This window comes from Lutra lutra, chromosome 11 (assembly GCF_902655055.1).
Source record: "Lutra lutra chromosome 11, mLutLut1.2, whole genome shotgun sequence".
Classification (NCBI taxonomy): domain Eukaryota; kingdom Metazoa; phylum Chordata; class Mammalia; order Carnivora; family Mustelidae; genus Lutra; species Lutra lutra.
Window position 1 is genome coordinate 77,627,634 of NC_062288.1, and position 19,072 is coordinate 77,646,705.

Below are 19,072 nucleotides of genomic sequence, written 5' to 3' on the forward strand. Positions count from 1 at the left end.
GCATAATACCCTCTAGTTCCATCCATGTCATCGCAAATGGCAAGATTTCATTTTTTGATGGCTGCATAGTATTCCATTATATATATATATATCACATCTTCTTTTTCCATTCATCTGTTGATGGACATCTAGGTTCTTTCCATAGTTTGGCTATTGTGGACATTGCTGCTATAAATGTTCGGGTGCACGTGCCCCTTCGGATCACTACGTTTGTATCTTTAGGCTGAATACCCAGTAGTGCAATTGCTAGGTCGTAAGGGAGCTCTATTTTCAACTTTTTGAGGAACCTCTATGCTGTTTTCCAGAGTGGTTGCACCAGCTTGCATTCCCACCAGCAGTGTAGGAGGGTTCCCCTTTCTCCGCATCCTCACCAGCATCTGTCCTTTCCTGATTTATTAATTTTAGCTATTCTGACTGGAGTGAGGTGGTATCTCATTGTGGTTTTGATTTGTATTTCCCTGATGCCGAGTGATATGGAGCACTTTTTCATGTGTTTATTGGCGATCTGGATGTCTTCTTTGCAGAAACGTCTGTTCATGTCCTCTGCCCATTTCTTGATTGGGTTATTTGTTCTTTGTGTGTTGAGTTTGCTAAGCTCTTTATAGATTTTGGATACAAGTCCTTTATCTGATAAGTTGTTTGCAAGTATATTCTCCCATCCTGTCAGTTGTCTTTTGGTTTTGTTAAAGGTTTCCTTTGCTGTGCAAAAGCTTTTGATCTTGATGAGGTCCCAATAGTTCATTTTTGCCCTTGTTTCCCTTGCCTTTGGCAATGTTCCTAGGAAGAAGTTGCTGCGGCTGAGGTCAAAGAGTTCGCTGCCTGTGTTCTCCTCAAGGGTTTTGATGGATTCCTTCCACACATTGAAGTCCTTCATCCATTTTGAGTCTATTTTCATGTGTGGTGTAAGGAAATGGTCCAATTTCATTTTTCTACATGTGGCTGTACAATTTTCCCACTACCGTTTGTTGAAGAAGCTGTCTTTTTTCCACTGGACATTCTTTCCTGCTTTGTCAAAGATGAGTTGACCATAGAGTTGAGGGTCTATTTCTGGGCTCTCTATTCTGTTCCATTGATCTATGTGTCTTGTTTTTGTGCCAGTACTATACTGTCTTGATGATGACAGCTTTGTAATAGAGCTTGAAGTCTGGAATTGTGATGCCACCAACCTTGGTTTTCTTTTTTAATATTCCTTTGGCTATTTGAGGTCTTTTCTGGTTCCTTATAAATTTTAGGATTATTTGTTCCATTTCTTTGAAAAAAATGGATGGGATTTTGATAGGGATTGCATTAAACGTGTAGATGGCTTTAGGTAGCATAGACATTTTCACAGTATTTGTTCTTCCAATCCATGCGCATGGAACATTTTTCCATTTCTTTGTGTCTTCCTCAATTTCTTTCATGAGTCCTTTATAGCTTACTGGGTATAGATTTTTTGCCTCTTTGGTTAGGTTTATTCCTAGGTATCTTATGGTGTTGGGTGCAATTGTAAATGGGATTGACTCCTTAATTTCTCTTTCTTCTGTCTTGTTCTTGGTATAAAGAAATGAAACTGATTTCCATGCATTGATTTTATATTCTGACACTTTACTGAATTCCTATACAAGTTCTAGCAGATTTGGAGTGGAGTCTTTTGGGTTTTCCACATATAGCATCATATCAGCAAAGAGTGAGAGTTTGAATTCTTCTTTGTCAATTTGGATGCATTTAATTTCTTTTTGTTGTCTGATTGCTAAGGCTAGGACTTCTAGTACTATGTTGAATAGCAATGGTGATAATGGACATCTCTGCCGTGTTCCTGACCTTAGCGGAAAAGCTCTCAGTTTTTCTCCATTGAGAATGATATTTGCGGTGGGTTTTTCATAGATGGCTTTGATAATATTGAGGTATGTGCCCTCTATCCCTACACTTTGAAGAGTTTTGATCAGGAAGGGATGTTGTACTTTGTCAAATGCTTTTTCAGCGTCTATGGAGAGTATCATATGGTTCTTGTTCTTTCTTTTATTAATGTGTTGTATCACATTGATTGATTTGCGGATGTTGAACCAACCTTGCAGCCCTGGAATAAATCCCACTTGGTCATGGTGAATAATTCTTCTTTTTTTTTAAGACTTTTTAAAAATTTATTTGATAGACAGAGATCACAAGTAGGCAGAGAGGCAGGCAGAGAGAGAGAGGAAGGGAAGCAGGCTCCCTGCCGAGCAGAGAGCCTGATGTGGGGCTCAATCCCAGAACCCTGGGATCGTGACCTGAGCCGAAGGCAGAGGCTTTAACCCACTGAGCCACCCAGGCACCCCGAATAATTCTTTTAATGTACTGTTGGATCTTATTGGCTAGTATTTTGGTGAGAATTTTTGCATCTGTGTTCATCAAGGATATTGGTCTCTCATTCTCTTTTTTGATGGGATCCTTGTCTGGTTTTGTGATCAAGGTGAGGTTGGCCTCATAAAATGAGTTTGGAAGTTTTCCTTCCATTTCTATTTATTGGAACTGTTTCAGGAGAATAAGAATTAATTCTTCTTTAAATATTTGATAGAATTCCCCTGGGAAGCCCTCTGGCCCTGCGCTCTTTTTTGTTTGGAGATTTCTGATGACTGTTTCAATCTCCTTACTGGTTATGGTTCTGTTCAGGTTTTCTTATTCTTTCTGGTTCACTTGTGGTAGTTTATATGTCTCTAGGAATGCATCCATTTCTTCCAGATTGTCAAATTTGTTGGCGTAGAGTTGCTTATAATATGTTCTTATAATTGTTTGTATTTCTTTGGTGTTGGTTGCAATCTCTCTTCTTTCATTCATGATTTTATTAATGTGGGTACTTTCTCTTTTCTTTTTGATAAGTATGGCCAGAAGTTTATCAATCTCATTAATTCTTTCAAAGAATCAGCTCCTACTTTCTTTGATTTGTTCTATTGTTTTTTGTTTGTTTGTTTGTTTTTTGGGTTTTTTTTTGTTTGTTTGTTTCTATTTCATTGATTTCTGCTCTGATATTTATAATTTCTTTTCTCCTGCTGGGTTTAGGCTTTCTTTGTTGTTCTTTCTCCAGCTCTTTTAGGTGTAGGGTTAGGTTGTGTACCTGAGACCTTTCTTGTTTCTTGAGAAAGGCTTGTACCACTATATATTTTCCTCTCAGGACTGCCTTTGTTGTGTCCCACAGATTTTGAACCGTTGTGTTTTCATTATCATTTGTTTCCATGATTTTTTTCAATTCTTCTTCAATTTCCTGGTTGACCCATTCATTCTTTAGAAGGATGCTATTTCGTCTCCATGTATTTGGGTTCTTTCCAAATTTCCTCTTGTGATTGAGTTCTAGCTTCAGAGCATTGTGGTCTGAAAATATGCAGGGAATGATCCCAATCTTTTGATACCAGTTGAGAACTGATTTATGACCCAGGATGTGATCTATTCTGGAGAATGTTCCATGTGCACCAGAGAAGAATGTATATTCTGTTGCTTTGGGATAGAATGTTCTGAATATATCTGTGATATCCATCTGGTCCAGTGTGTCATTTAAGGCCTTTATTTCCTTGTTGATCTTTTGCTTGGATGATCTGTCCATTTCATTGAGGGGAGTGTTAAAGTCCCCTACTATTATTGTATGATTGTTGATGTATTTCTTTGATTTTGTTATTAATTGGTTTATATAGTTGGCTGCTCCCAATTTAGTGGCATAGATATTTAAAATTGTTAGATCTTCTTGTTGGACAGACCCTTTCAGTATGATATAGTGTCCTTCCTCATCTCTTATTATAGTCTTTGGCTTAAAATCTAATTGATCTGATATAAGGATTGCCACCCAAGCTTTCTTTGGATGTCCATTAGCATAGTAAATTGTCCCCCCCGACACACCAAACTAGGTCTACAGGAAATATTGAAAGGGGTCCTCTAAGCAAAGAGAAACCCTAAAAGTAGTAGATCAGAAAGGAACAGAGACAATATACAGTAACAGTCACCTTACAGGCAATACAATGGCACTAAATTCATATCTTTCAATAGTTACCCTGAATGTAAATGGGCTAAATGTCCCAATCAAAAGACACAGGGTATCAGAATGGATTAAAAAACAAAACCCATCAATATGCTGCCTTCAAGAAACTCATTTTAGACCCGAAGCTTGTCAGGTGTTTACAAATTCTTTTAGTTTTTGTTTGTCCTGGAAGCTTTTTAATCTCCTTATATTTTCAATGATAGCCTAGCTGGATATAGTATTCTTGGCTGCTTGTTTTTCTCATTTAGTGCTCTGAATATATCATTCCAGTTCTTTCTGGCCTGCCAGGACTCTGTGGATAAGTCCAGTGCCAATCTAATATTTTTACCATTGTATGTTACAGACTTCTTTTCCCGGGCTGGTTTCAGGATTTTCTCTTTTTCGCTAAGACTTGTAAATTTTACTATTAGATGACAGGGTGTGGACCTATTCTTATTGATTTTGAGGGGGCTTCTCTGCACCTCCTGGATTTTGATGCTTGTTCCCCTTGCTATATTAGGGAATTTCTGTACAATAATTCTCTCCAATATACCTTCTGCTCCCCTCTCTCTTTCTTCTCCTTTGGAATCCCAATTATTCTAATGTTGTTTCATCTTATGGTATCAGTTATCTCTCTAATTCTCCCCTTGTGGTCCAGTAGTTGTTTGTCTCTCTTTTACTCAGCTTCTTTGTTATCCATCATTTGGTCTTCTATATCACTAATTCTTTCTTCTGCCTCATTTATTCTAGCAGTAAGAGCCTCCATTTTTTTTTTAAGATTTTTATTTATTTGACAGACAGATCACAAGTAGGCAGAGAAGCAGGCAGAGAGAGAGAGGAGGAGGAAGCAGGCTCCCTGCTGATCAGAGAGCCCGATGTGAGGCTCAATCCCACGACCCTGGGATCATGACCTGAGCCGAAGGCAGAGGCTTTAACCACTGAACCACCCAGGTGCCCCAAGAGCCTCCATTTTTTATTGCACCTCATTAATAGCTTTTTTGATTTCAACTTGGTTAGATTTTAGTTCTTTTATTTTCCAGAAAGGTCTTTTATTTCTCCAGACATCGTTTCTCTAATATCTTCCATGCCTTTTTTGAGCCCCGCTAGCACCTTGAGAATCATCATTCTGAACTCTAGATCTGACATATTACCAATGTCCATATTGATTAGGTCCCTAGCCTTCAGTACTGCCTCTTATTCTTTTTTTTTTTTTTTTGTGGTGAGTTTTTCCACCTTGTCATTTTATCCAGTTAATAATATATGAAGGAGCAAATAAGATACTAAAAGGGTGGCAAGGACCCCAAGAAAATGTGCTTTAACCAAATCAGAAGAGACCCCAAATTGTGGGGGGTAGAAAATGGGTAAAAAGAAGTTCAGAAAAAAAAATCATAAAAAGAAAACAAATAAAGAAAAAATATAAAAAAGAAAATATACATATATATTAGGCTGGTGACTATAACAGGGTCACCCACCTAATTTTGGGACTATTTTGGTCTCTTAGAAGAATCTACCTCCCCCCATTTTTTTTAAATTTTATTTATTTGTTTGACAAAGAGATCACAAGTAGGCAGAGAGGCAGGCAGAGAGAGAGAGGAGGAAGCAGGCTCCCTGCCAGAGAGCCCGATGCGGGGCTTGATCCCAGGACTCTGAGATCATGATCTGAGCCGAAGGCAGAGGCTTAACCCACTGAGCCACCCAGGTGCCCTTACATCCCCAAATTTTAAAGAATAAAAAACATATAAGGGTAAACACAATGAAGGTATGCAATATGACTATAAAGATGAAATCATTTTTTTAAAAACAATTTCTAAAAAAGGAGTTGATAAGTTGGTTGGGAAAATAAAGAAAAAGAAAGTGGAGAGAATTTGCTCCGGGTGGAGAGTAGAGCGAGCCCTGTGTTAGATATAGGGTGTATTCTGATCTATAAGAAGAAATTATACCCCAAATTTTTTAGAAGAAAAAACCCTATGTGTACACAAAAAATAAAGTTAAATGCAATGAAGGATAAAATATGACTATAATAATGAAGGTTCAAAAAAGTTTTTTTAAATGAAAGGTATTGTTAAGATCAAGTAGTTAAAAAATGTTAAAAGAGGAAAGGGTAAATGTTAAAAAAAATTAGCAGAAGAAAAAAATATATAATTAAAAAAATTAATTAACTTTGCAAGACTAAAGAATCATGAGGAGAAAGCCATGAATTCCATGCTTCACTTTCTCCTCCTCTGGAATTCTGCTGTTCTTGGTAAGTGAATTTGGTCTTGGCTGGGTTTCTTCTTGATCTTCTGGGGGAGGGGCCTATTGTAGTGATTCTTAAGTGTCTTTTCCCGAGGCAGAATTGCACTGCCCTTACCGGGGGCCAGGCTAAGTAATCCGCTCAGGTTCACTTGGGGAGGTTTTGTTCCCTGAACGCTTTCTGTAGAGTTCTGGAGGACGGGAATGAAAATGGCGGCCTCCCAATCTCTGGCCTGGAGGAGCTGAGAGCTCGGGGCCCCACTCCTCAGTGCGCCCTTGGAGAAAAGCACTCAATCACTCCCATCTCCCTGGCCTCTGGCTGCACTCTGAGCTCACCCAACCTGTGCCCAAGTGTCTCTGTCTCTGGTACACAGCTCCGCCTGAAGTCTCAGAACCCCGCAGATCCCTGAGCTCTTCCAGGGGGGTCTCCCCAGATCTTGTTGGACCCTACTCACAGAGCAGTGGCCTGTGCCATGGATTATGGTTCAAGGTAACCCCGAGTTGAGAGCTCACTCCTCAGCTCCACCTCTGTAGCCGGCTTCCCCGCTCTGATACCTGTGAGCTCTATGACACTCAGACACCCTTGATCCTTCTGTGACCCTGCAGGACCTGAGGTCACGCTATCACTGCGTGGGCTTCACCCTGGTTTAACCTCTGGAGCGATGTCCCTCAGTGGAGCAGACTTTTAAAAGTCCTGATTTTGTGCTCCGTTGCTCCACCGCTTGCCGGGAGCCGGCCCCTCTCCCCGCTGTCTATCTTCCCATCACTTTGGATTCACTTCCGGTCCTACCTTTCAGAAAGTGGTCAATTTTCTTTCTAGAATTGTTGCTCTTCTCTTCGATCTCCTGTTGGATTTGTAAGTGTTCGTAATGGTTTGATAAGCTATGTAGCTGATCACCTGCTACCTGATGTCGTCTCAGCCTGCTACTTCTCTGCCATCTTGACTCCTCTGTTGTCTGTTCTTTAATTTTCTTCTAAAAGAGTTTGTTTCATTCACTGAAAATCCAGTCACTGGTAATCTCAGTCCTCTGTTTTTGAGGTACTGAGAATCTTTCAAAGCTAAAAAAAGCTAAAAACCTAAAAAAGAAAAAAAAAAGCAATGCTGATCACATAACATTAGGAAAATCTAGTGTTCTTATATGAGTGTTTATTAATCTTTTTACCAGTTTAGCCTGTTGTTCAGTGTTCTTTTAAAAACTTTTTCTTCCCTCACTTTGGTCACCATGCAGTTCTTTTTCATTTGTTTATCTGAATTTTCTCTGGTTTCAGTTACTGCAGATCTCAAAATACAAACCACCATCAAAATTGTGTGGGCAGCTCTCTAGCCTTCTATTCCTATGCAGTCCTCATTTCTTCAACTTTCATTGCTAATGTGAACCTTTATGAAGGTATTTTCAAACCTATGACACTGACTCATTTTCTCAAATCTTCACCTAAAATGAATTCCTGGGTATTTACACTTACTTGATCCTTTCATACCCCAAATTAGAAAAAGGATTCATACCAAATCATACATAATTTTTCAAACTCTTTAATGTAATTAATTTCAGTTACATTTCTACATTTTTTCACCCTTTTAAGAGTAGGAAATGCAATACAAATCTGCTTACTATGTCAATGAACTTTTTTATGCAAAATTTAAAGATTCACAGTTAAGAGGATAGTATAATAATCTTTCCTATATTCATAATTATGGATTCAGCAATTATCACTTTCCTTCATTATTTGCAATTTGTGCCTTTGAACTTCCACTCTTGTTATTATTATTATTATTATTAATACAATTAACCTACCTGAAATATATTAATCTTATATATACAGATTTGGAACTGCATATGATTCTAGAAAACATACCCTTATCATACATGGAATATTTATATCTCCCCCAAATTTCTTATGTATTACTTCATATTTAATCCAACATACCCTTAAAATCCACTATGGTTTTCTTTTTAATGTTGCATTACTGTTGCATAACTTCACATAAATTGAAACAAAATTATGTATTCTCTTGTGTTCTTTTCCCAGCAAAATGTCTGTGAGATTTATTCATGTTGTGTGTATCAGTGGTTCATTCTATTTTATTGATGTCATATTCTATTATATGAGTATATCACAACTTATTTATCTATTATCCTGATAATAGACAATTGATTTCTTTTTGTCTGTTTTGGGATATTCTGAATAAAACTGCTGTGAACATTGTTATAGACATCTTCTTTTAAATGTACTTTTTAAAAAAATTTCTCTTGGATATAGAATTAATAATGAAATCACTGGATCAAAGAGTAGTTGCCTGCTTAACTGATTAAGAAACTGACATATGTTTTTTATCAAAAGGACTGAATCAGGATTATATAAAAGTTCTATTTATTATTAAATAACATTTGTTGTTGTTAACATTTTACTTTTCTATTTTAGCCATTCCAGTGGACATGTAATGGTATCTCATCGTCAATATACCTTATACTCCCTGATGACTAATGATTTTTTACCACTGTTCATGGGCATATCAACCATTGGCAATCTTCCCTTCTAATATACCTTTTCAAATTATTTCAAAACCCAATTTTAATCAGTTGTGTATTTATATTACTGAATTTTAGGCAATATAATTACCTCTTAAAATATATCTTTGGAGTGTACTTTCTTCTAGCATGTAACTATCCAGCTATCTTTGTTGAAATTATCTTTTGACAACTGACCTTTCAAATTTTAATGAACTCTAATTTCCCTTTCTAGCTTTTGTGAATTTTTAAATACATTCTAATGAATTAATCCTTACCTATCCATTGATCATGATGAGATTCCTTAGTTTTTTTCCAAACTTTATAATGTTAGACTTATTTTTGTGCCTCTGATTAATTTTGGATTTCTTTTTGGAAGCCTGAGGACTTTTGCCATCTGAGTCATGTGCAAATTGGGGCATAATGTGTTCCAATTCTACTTTAAGAGTAATTCCCCTCTGCTTTCTATCTGCTTTTTCTTACTCTATAATGCCTTTAAATGGTTAAAATTTAATATTTTTCACATTCTGTAATGGTTTTATGTGAGTGGGCTAGTGCAAACAAGTGACTATCATTACTAGAAGTCAAATTTTATAAAATTTTAATATATATTATCATAAAATCTTCATAACAAACATTGACCCTGTAGACTTCACATAGACCTGGAAAGAACCTATATTACAATGTTCTATACAAGTTTTATTCTTTTCTTTTGCAGTAGTTAGGAGAAGAGTATAATGAACCCTATATCCATAGCCCAGCTTCAGAAGTTATCAACAGATTTTGTCATTTTCACACTAAGAAATATGCACTTAATTCTGCATTTATATTTCTAACACCTTAGTTTGTCAGATTTAGCTAGCAAACCCTGAGACAGCAAATGACAGACACATTAGTACGAGAAAGGAGAGGCCTGGGGAGCAGACACTATGGTGGCAAAAGTCCTCCAGCCAAGCTTTGTCTCCACTTTTATTGGGTTAATATCAATACACCAGGTGCAATTGCAGAGCAAGGTGGAAAGTGTAATCTTAATGGTCAGGACAATAATATATGGGGCAGTGTGTGATAAGGACAAGGAGGCAAGGAGTTCATGAAGTACATGACCACCACAGGTACCTGTTCTTCTTCAAAACTTAACATTTACTCTTAGGTTAGAATCTTGAGTGCCAGAAAGAATCTGGCAGCTTTCAGCCAAGAAACTTCAAAGGAGGCCCAGCGTTCCAGGCATTCCTCCTTTGCTTTTAATTAGTCTCATTCAAGGAGGCATATACAAGTCTGATTTTGTCTATCCAGGCACTGTGAATTCCCACCTTAGTTCAGATTCTTTTCACATGCAGAAAAAAATCATAAATCAAAAATGTTCTTCCAGCTTGCACAATTTCAGTACCTTACAGTCCCAGTACCTCTGTTTCTTTCTTACTAGTACTATTGTTTCATTGATGTCTACATTTTTAAAATTATATCATTCTACTCCTTTTCCATTCATTTTTTTTTGTGTGTCTTTTTTAAAAGACTGTTCTGAAGTTAAGAGACATTTTTCCATTTCTCAATATGTTCACCAAATTGGTCTTGCCTGGAATCTTGCTTTCTATCTCAAATGGAAGTTTGTAATTATTGCATTTTTTTCCATTGGTATCAATGTCTAAAGGGAAGTCCAACTCTGTTATGCTAGTAACTTTTAGTTTCCAGGCCACTTCTATCTGTTCTCTTTCATTTATTGATGGTTTTAGCACTGGCTTATAGTCTTCCTTTTCTCATCCAAATAGTTTAATGTAATTATCCTACATACATTCAGAACCCATATCTGCGATTTATCCAATAACCCAGGCTATTATGTTGTTGATCTCTTCAGTTACAAAGACCTTAGACATTGAGTTGTTCATTACCATTCTGTCTCTTTAACTCATATGAACACTGAAATTATTACCCCATAGAAATCAGAAATTTATTTCAAAATCTGACAATAGCTATATATTTTATAGTTCTCATAACTCAATTATTAATAGTATAATTCTTGTTAAGATTACTTGAAAACTTCAGCCTTAACTCCAGTAGTCTTCTTAGGTGTTTCTTCTTTATGCTACTCTACTTACTTTCTATGATACATCATTTAAACATTGTTTTCTCAAACATTGTTAACTACCTAATAGGAACCCTGAGTTAAGGCAGATATCTGCCTTTCTTTGTTAACTACTAGGATGCTAACCAGTAGAAAAATACTTAACGATTTTTATTGATCTCCGTACATACCTAGTTTCTTGTGACTATTAAACAAGCATTCTTCACGGTCCTCATTATAATTTTTTTTTTCAATTCTTCAACTTTTAACTTACCAGTACTTCTTTCAGAGTCAGGATTGGATCTTGCTTTAAAATGGAGACCTTGGGATGCCTGGGTGGCTCAGTCATTGGGCATCTGCCTTCGACTCAAGTCTTGATTCCAGGGTCCTGGAATCGAGCCCCACATCAGGCTTCCTGCTCAGTGGGAAGCCTGCTTCTCCCTCTCCCACTCCCCCTTCTTGTGTTCCCTCTCTCACTATGTCTCTCTCTGTTAAATAAATAAATAAAATCTCTAAAAAAAATAAAATAAAATGGAGACCTTCACTAAGGAAATTTCCTTCTTTACACCATCTTCACAATACCTGCATCTATACCTTCTGCTTAGAGATCAAATGTGTTGTTACTCCCCATCTTATTTTCCTACTATGTATACCTTAATGACAGATCCTTGATTTTGAAGATGTGAAGGATGAACAGTGTGCCAGCTAACAGTTATCAGTGTCTCTTATGGTTAGGAGTGATAATGTGTCATAGTTTTTTGCCAAATGGGTGTAAAAGAAAGTTATCGCACAGTTACTTGAGTGGCGGTATCCACTCATGTTCTATTGCTCTACTTCTTTCATGTGTCTGGTATACAGAGGTGATGCTGAAGTCCCAGACATCTCATCATCTCAGGGCAATATGCTCAAGCCAAAGGAGGGTGGAGCCAAAAAATAGAAGTTTAGTTATTTAAATCTACCAGTTTTGTTTGTGTGTGTGTGTTTTTTTCTTTTTTCCCAGCCAATCTGTTTTCTCTTCCTCTTCCCATTTCTTCATTGTTGGTGTTTCCATTGGTCATCTTAATTCCTCTATTATTTCTTCTATGTTCTTTTCTTTCTCTTTCCCATAATCCCTTCTGCTCTTCATCTAACCAGTACTCTGTACTTTCTTTTTCTCTCCTCCTCCACCCATTCCCCTCTGTATAACCTAGTACATGTTTGGCAGATACCAAGCTCTAAAAATATATTTACTAAAGAAATGAATGAGTCTGTTTAGGATTCTAAATTAAACCTAAACCCCTAAATTGAATATAACCCTCAATAACATGGTTTGTTATTCAAGCATGCATATGCAAGGTTTATTATTTCTTTTATAACACAAGTCTTTTTACCAATCAGTTATTGATTGAAGTATCCCAAATGTGTACTTCTAAATAACTTTCGTGAAACCCTCAATTATATTTATGAACTTATTTGTATTTTCCAACTCTAAATAGAATTTGAACATTATTATATTGATTTTAAGTAAGTCCAGAAGTAATGTCAAGCAGTTGGAATTATTGCAGTTTTAAACTTTGTTATTAATGTCATTAACTAGAGAAAGTAATTTAGATATTTTACTTAGCATCTGGTATTTACTTTTATTTTTTAAGATTTTATTTTTTATTTGGCAGAGAGAGAGCACAAGCAGGGGTAGTGGCAGGCAGAGGGAGAGGGAGAAGCAGGTTCCCTGCTGAGCAGAGAGCTGATGTGGGGCTCTATCCCAGATGCTGGAATCATGACCTGAGCTGAAGGCAGACACTTAATGACCGAGTCACCCAGGTGCCCCTTTAAATAACTCTTTAGCTCAGCTTGTTAAAGTGTTTCTTTGAGATTTTCATTTAAAAGATAGACATAATGATACCTGATTATAACTTGGACTTTGAATTCCAAAGCCACCTTAATGAAATAAAATTACATTAAAATGATAGTTTTTCTTTCTTTTTTTTTAAGATTTATTTATTTACTTGAGAGAGAGAGAAAGCAAGAGAGTGAGAGAGAGAGCAAGCAGGGGTCGGGAGGAACAGAAGGAGGAGGCAGAGAATCCCAGGGAGACTCACACCTACTGCAGAGTGTGATGCGGGGCTCAATCCCATGACCCATGAGATCATGACCCTAGCTGAAATCAAGAGTCAGATGTTTAACCCATTATACCACTCAGGAGTCCCTGAAACAATAGCTTTCCAAAGCAAGAATGTATCCCTTCATATATATATTGTCATAAAAAGATTATGCATACAATACAAAACACAAAGTCATTATTACCTTTATCCATAACTGTGATATGAGAACACAGATAAGTTTCATTTTATAACATAGTTAGAGACATTGAGACTGAGCAGAATTTTCAAATGGCCCCAGGATTCTTGCTTCCTGGTATACATACCCTGTATAATCCTTAATAATTGTGATAAGATAGCCACTCCATGACTACATTACATTATATGGAAAAAAGAGCATACTCTTGGTGGACCTGGCCTGACCAAACAAATCTTTAAAAATGGTGTAGATATGCCTGGTGAAAGACATTGTAAGTTACAAGAGGAATTTGTCATGAATCTATTCCATTGCTGACTTTAAAGATGAAAGTTTTGTGGCAAGGAATGTGGGTGGTCTTTCAGAGCTAAGAGCATCTCCTCCCCACTGCCAAACAAAAAAATGAAGACCAGTAACCACAAGAAAATGAATTTGGCCAAAATCAATAAATTTAGGAGATCCTGAGCTCAAAATAAGTGTGCAGGCTGGCCGATGTCTTGATGTTAGCCTTTTGAGACCCATAAAAAGGAAGAATCCAGTGATATTGTACCTGGACTTTTGATTGACAGAACTGTGAGCTCTAATAGATGTATGCTATCTAAGCAGTTACATTTGTGGCAATTTGTACACAGCAATGAAAGTCAAATATACACATAGACTATTCATATTATCTAGAATAATCACTGAAGGTATATGTGAGTAGTAAAACCATATATATATTTAGGGATTAACTATATACCTAGAGCCATGCTGTGGAGTCTATGTGATATAATACTTAAATCAGCCAAAGAAATGATATAATTTTTACAAAACAATTATTATTATGAAATTAAAGATTCACACTCATCTATATAGTTATGTATGTATGTGTATGTATGGAGATATATACTTTATTTATGCATTTTTTAATGTGTGTTGATACGTATGAAGGCCCTAGTTAGTTAATACTTGGAGAAAATGCAATGATCTCTAAAGGGATGATACATAATTAGAAACCAAACACAAAATCAGGGGTACAAGAGAAACTTGCATTATTAAGAAATATCTAGAATTTCTAAGGTTTTTAACTAGGAAAAAAAAAGTCAGCTAATCTAAAAGAAAAAAAAAAAAGGTAGCTAAGCCATTGTTCCCCATATATCCCTTCTCTAATTTTGTTTATATCAGCGATTGTCACTGCATTCTCCCTTCCAAATGTGGAGAGGAAAAACAAAACAAAACAAAAAAACCTATTTTAATTCAACTAACCCAACTGGAAGAGTTTGGAAAAATTTAGAATATACTCTTAATTGGAAATGATCCACTAATGCAAATAGTTATATCTGTTTTGTTTATTTATCTATTTACAGTTTCTAGAAAAGACTTTTACAGGTAGGAAGACTGAATAAATATTTGCTTCACAATTGAATAACTGAATGGAGAGTAAAATAGAACTCTAATATAAAGAATGTAAAAAATAGAGATGTTTTATCATATCTAATTGTTTCCTGGGATTGTAATGTCTGTCTATCCCATATGTTGCCCAAGACGTCTTCAGCTAATTTCGCAATGTGCTAGCATAACCATGCAAATATATTTCATGTGCATATTTACCCTGTATCTTGGCTTTTCTCCTGATGTGAACATTCATTCTAACATCTAGTCTATATTATAGTCTTTATTATATATTTTTAGACAGCTTTGACACTTTTGATCAAGAAGGGAGAATGAATTTTTTTGTGAGCATCACATCTAGACCTTCGAAGTCCACCCAGATACAGTTCCTGGTCTGAAGAACATGACTTCTTCAGATGAATTGCAAATGCAAATACCAGTATTTTATGTATATTTGTAAGCTTACTTCTTGCAGATTGAGTAGTAAAATCTATCCTAACATAGTATAAAAATTATAGTATTCATGTAGTCAAAATTCATGTGCATATAGCAAAAATAAATCATTGAGAAAAATCAATGGAAGATATTCTTCTTCCCCAAATAGAAGCTCAGTAACTATTTATTCTACCAGAAATATTGGGTCTCTCCCTATGATTCCTCAGTTAACCTGAAACCTCAAAAGTATTTCCTAATTTAAAAAGATATTCAAAAAATCAACAACCTCCAGGGTGCCTGGGTGGCTCAGTGGATTATCTGCTCAGGTCATGATCTCAGGGTTCTGGGATCGAGCCCCACATCGGGCTCTCTGCTCAGTGGGGAGCCTCTTTCCTCATTTCTCTCTCTCTGCCTGTGTTTCCACCTACTTGAGATCTTTGTCTGTCAGATAAATAAATAAAATCTTTAAAAAAAAAATCAACAACCTCCAACTACACAGATTGCTTTACTAATAAGAATAAGGATGTTTTAGTACATACAAAGAATTACTCTGAAGATAAAATTAAACAATAATGGTAAGATCCTTTTTAAATACTGAAAATATCACAAAAACATAAGTGACTGATATTTAATTTGCTTTGTGTGACAAACCTGAACCCACAAATTCTGTCAGTAATAGCAAACAAGCCAGACTGAATTCTTGCAGTAGTAATTTCAACACTAAGCAATCATGCACATGACTCATAAATCATTTCCAAAATCCGCTGCATGCAGAAACACAGAAAGCATGACAAGAAATCCTAAACTTAAACTAACCATACTGTCAATATCTCTCCCCACATGCTGTTCCTATACATATGCATGCAAGTATGTGCCTCAGGAAATACAACAAGAGTATTAAGTACTCTAATGAACACAGCAAGCTATCATTTCTACTCAGTCTTAGCTGGGCTTAAGTTTCAGGGATAACTAGAAGATTTCATATGGGCTTGGAAAATGAAACTTAATAGAAATTCCATTAAGTGCATACAAATTAACATTTACTTTTCTTTCTTTCTTTAGATTCTTAATATAATTAGATATTTAAATTAAGAATTGAGAAGCATTATGCTAATTTTTTATAACAACTTTATTTAAAATATGAAACTTGTTCCTGCATGATAACATTGAGTACAGTCTGTTCATTGTTTTTCATCATTGTGTTTTAATCTCTATAAATAATTACAGTTTGGTATCGAGCAACACAGTTTTCTATAGCCCTGGGTAGTTCAAATGTAACTGACATGTATGTCTTTTCTTCCCCCACTGGTCTCCTGTAATCATCTGACATTATATTATGTCAGTTATGAAAATCTGTTATCAAATGAAAAGCACAGTATTGACATGGAGGGCGAAGCAAAATCATAATGAGAAATCTCACTCTAGCAATCAGAACAATGTTAATTTTTGCTTACTCAGTTGGGATTTTTTAGAATAATCTCATGAGTCCAAATAGCCAGGACTACAGTCTGACAGAAATGATTTTTGCCTTTTCATTTAATATTCATCTCATGTGAAATGTGGGGAACCATCTGGATAATCAGAGAATTTGCTTTCAGCCAGCAGAAAGAACATGAAAAATGAAAATGGTGTTCTAAATCTAGAATCATTTCTCTACCATGTGGAGATTTATGTCTCTACTATATATTATGGACACAAACATGTTCTCTAAGAGACTTTTCTAATATTTAATACTGTATTTATAGCTTGATTTTCACTAGTGTTAAGATGTGCATTCAATAAGCATTATTTTAATATTGTTGATGAAGTAACTAACTTTGATTCTTAGTGTATGCCAGTTTTAGTGTATGCCTTCTTTCTAGCCATTAAAAATCAAATTACACCAATCATATTTCTACTGTCAAATGAAGACAATTTGAATTGCCATTTAAATTGGAGATCAGCCTGTCTGGTCACTTGAGACTTGCCATCAGCGACTTATGGCTAGTATATAGATCTTTACAACTTACCACAAAGAGGTATAATATTACAATGAATACCAGCATGAAACCATTTACATTGTGATATTTTTCATGGATTAGAGTTAAAGACAAAGATAAGTTAATTAGGAAAAGCACAAAATAATTAGCGGGACAATAATTCATGACTTTGTAAAAGAGAAAAGAGAAAAACTAAGGAATATGAACATGGAGGAGAAAAGAGCAAACACTAGGTTTTACACATTGGGGAGAGGATGGTGGTGTATGATTAGAGGAGATTTAATAATAGAGAATTGGATTTTGTGAAACCAGCAGTTGTTTTGAATACAAGTGGTCCTTATGAATCAACTGTTGAATAAAACCACTGTTTAAGTACATTTTAGTAGTTATGAGGGGCAAATGGGTGGCCCAGTTGATAAGTGTTCACCTTCGACTCAGGTCATGACCTCGGGTTCCTGGGATCAAGCCTGGTGTTGGGCTCCCTGCTCACCAGGAAGTCTGCTTCTCCCTCTCCCTCCCACCCCACTTGTGCTTACACTCTCTCTCTTTTCTCAAATAAATAAATAAAATGTTTAAAAAATTGTTATAATAATGAATTTGTTTTTTTAAATGACACTTCTAATATATTAATTTTTCTGCTTTAATTAATTTTATGAATTATGTTAGAAGTAAGATTACTCCATGGGTAGCCTTTCTGAACAATCTCAGTCAAATGTTAGTCAACCTCAGTCTTTGCTTCTAGAGGAAAAAATACATATATATTTTTTTCTTTACTCTTTGCCAGACCTTATTAAAAGTGAGAATGGTGGGGTGCCTGGGTGGCTCAGTGGGTTAAAGCCTCTGCCTTCGGCTCAGGTCATGATCCCAGGGTCCTGGGATCGAGCCCCGCATCAGGCTCTCTGCTCCATAGATAGCCTGCTTCCCTCTCTCTCTCTCTGCCTGCCTCTCTGCCTACTTGTGATCTCTGACTGTGAAATAAATAAATAAAATCTTTAAAAAAAAAAAAAGTGAGAATGGTAACATAACTATGAACACATTTTGGGGAATTTAGATGGAAAGTCAGCTTCATAGAAACACAACCAGAGTTATTGAGCATATACCTGTATATATATTTTTCATATCTGTGTGTATAACATATATATTACTTTATATATACTTTTTAATATAAAGTATATATATATATATATATACATATATATATATATATATATAAACTTCATGAACTACCTGCCCTTTAACCTAGGAGAAACACTAGTAAATGGACAGAGTTTAGATCAGAATTACATCTTTAGGTAGATCCCACAGGTGAATGAAAATATACATATGAATATCAAAAGAACTGTATTTTTCTATAGGGCCTTATCTTCACCCACGTTTACATCTTTTGTCATAGTCACTGGGCTGTGAGTTTCTTAAAGGGTATGCACCGGCCATTTATCTTCAGTTTCTGAAGTCAAGTACAGTGATTGGCATAGGTAGGTATATTACAGTTTATTTTCTAATTAAACAGAATTTTAAGAGATAGTAGTATAAGTTACCCAGTTAGATGAAATAATAGGGAAGAATAATAAACAGAGACCTGTCCATACAGAGACTTTGAACTCATGAACTTACTCATTTTTTCTATGTGTTAACTTTAATCCTAAACATTTCCTAAACATTTCTTGATGAACAATTAAATAAAACAGTACATTTTAATAGTTTATAATTTTATTGGTATGAAATTTATATAACATAAAATCCACTATTTTAATTATTTGACAGTAGCTAACTTAGTGTTTTCTAGTATACTGACACTCTTTTACAATGATCACCACTATCTCTATCCAGAATATTTCCATCACCTGAAAAGAAACCCCAATGCCCCCATTTCTTCCTTCCCCAACCCCAAACAACTACTAATCTACATTGTGTCTCTATGGATTGCCTGTTCTTGACATTTCATGTAATTGTGATCATACAGCATGTGGCCTTTTGAGTCTGGCTTTTTTGGTTTAGCATAATTCTTGCAAGATTCAACTGTACTGTAACATGTATCAGTGCTGCATTCATTATTTTGTGTGTGGATATTTAATCAGTTGTATGGCTATTCCACATTGCTTATCCACTTATCAAATGATAGATACTTGCATTATTTCCACCTTTTGGCAAGTATGAATAATGCTTGCGTACAAGTTTTTTGTGTGAATATGTAGTTTCAATTACCTTATGCATATACTAGAAGTATAAATGCTATGTCACAAAGTAATTCTAA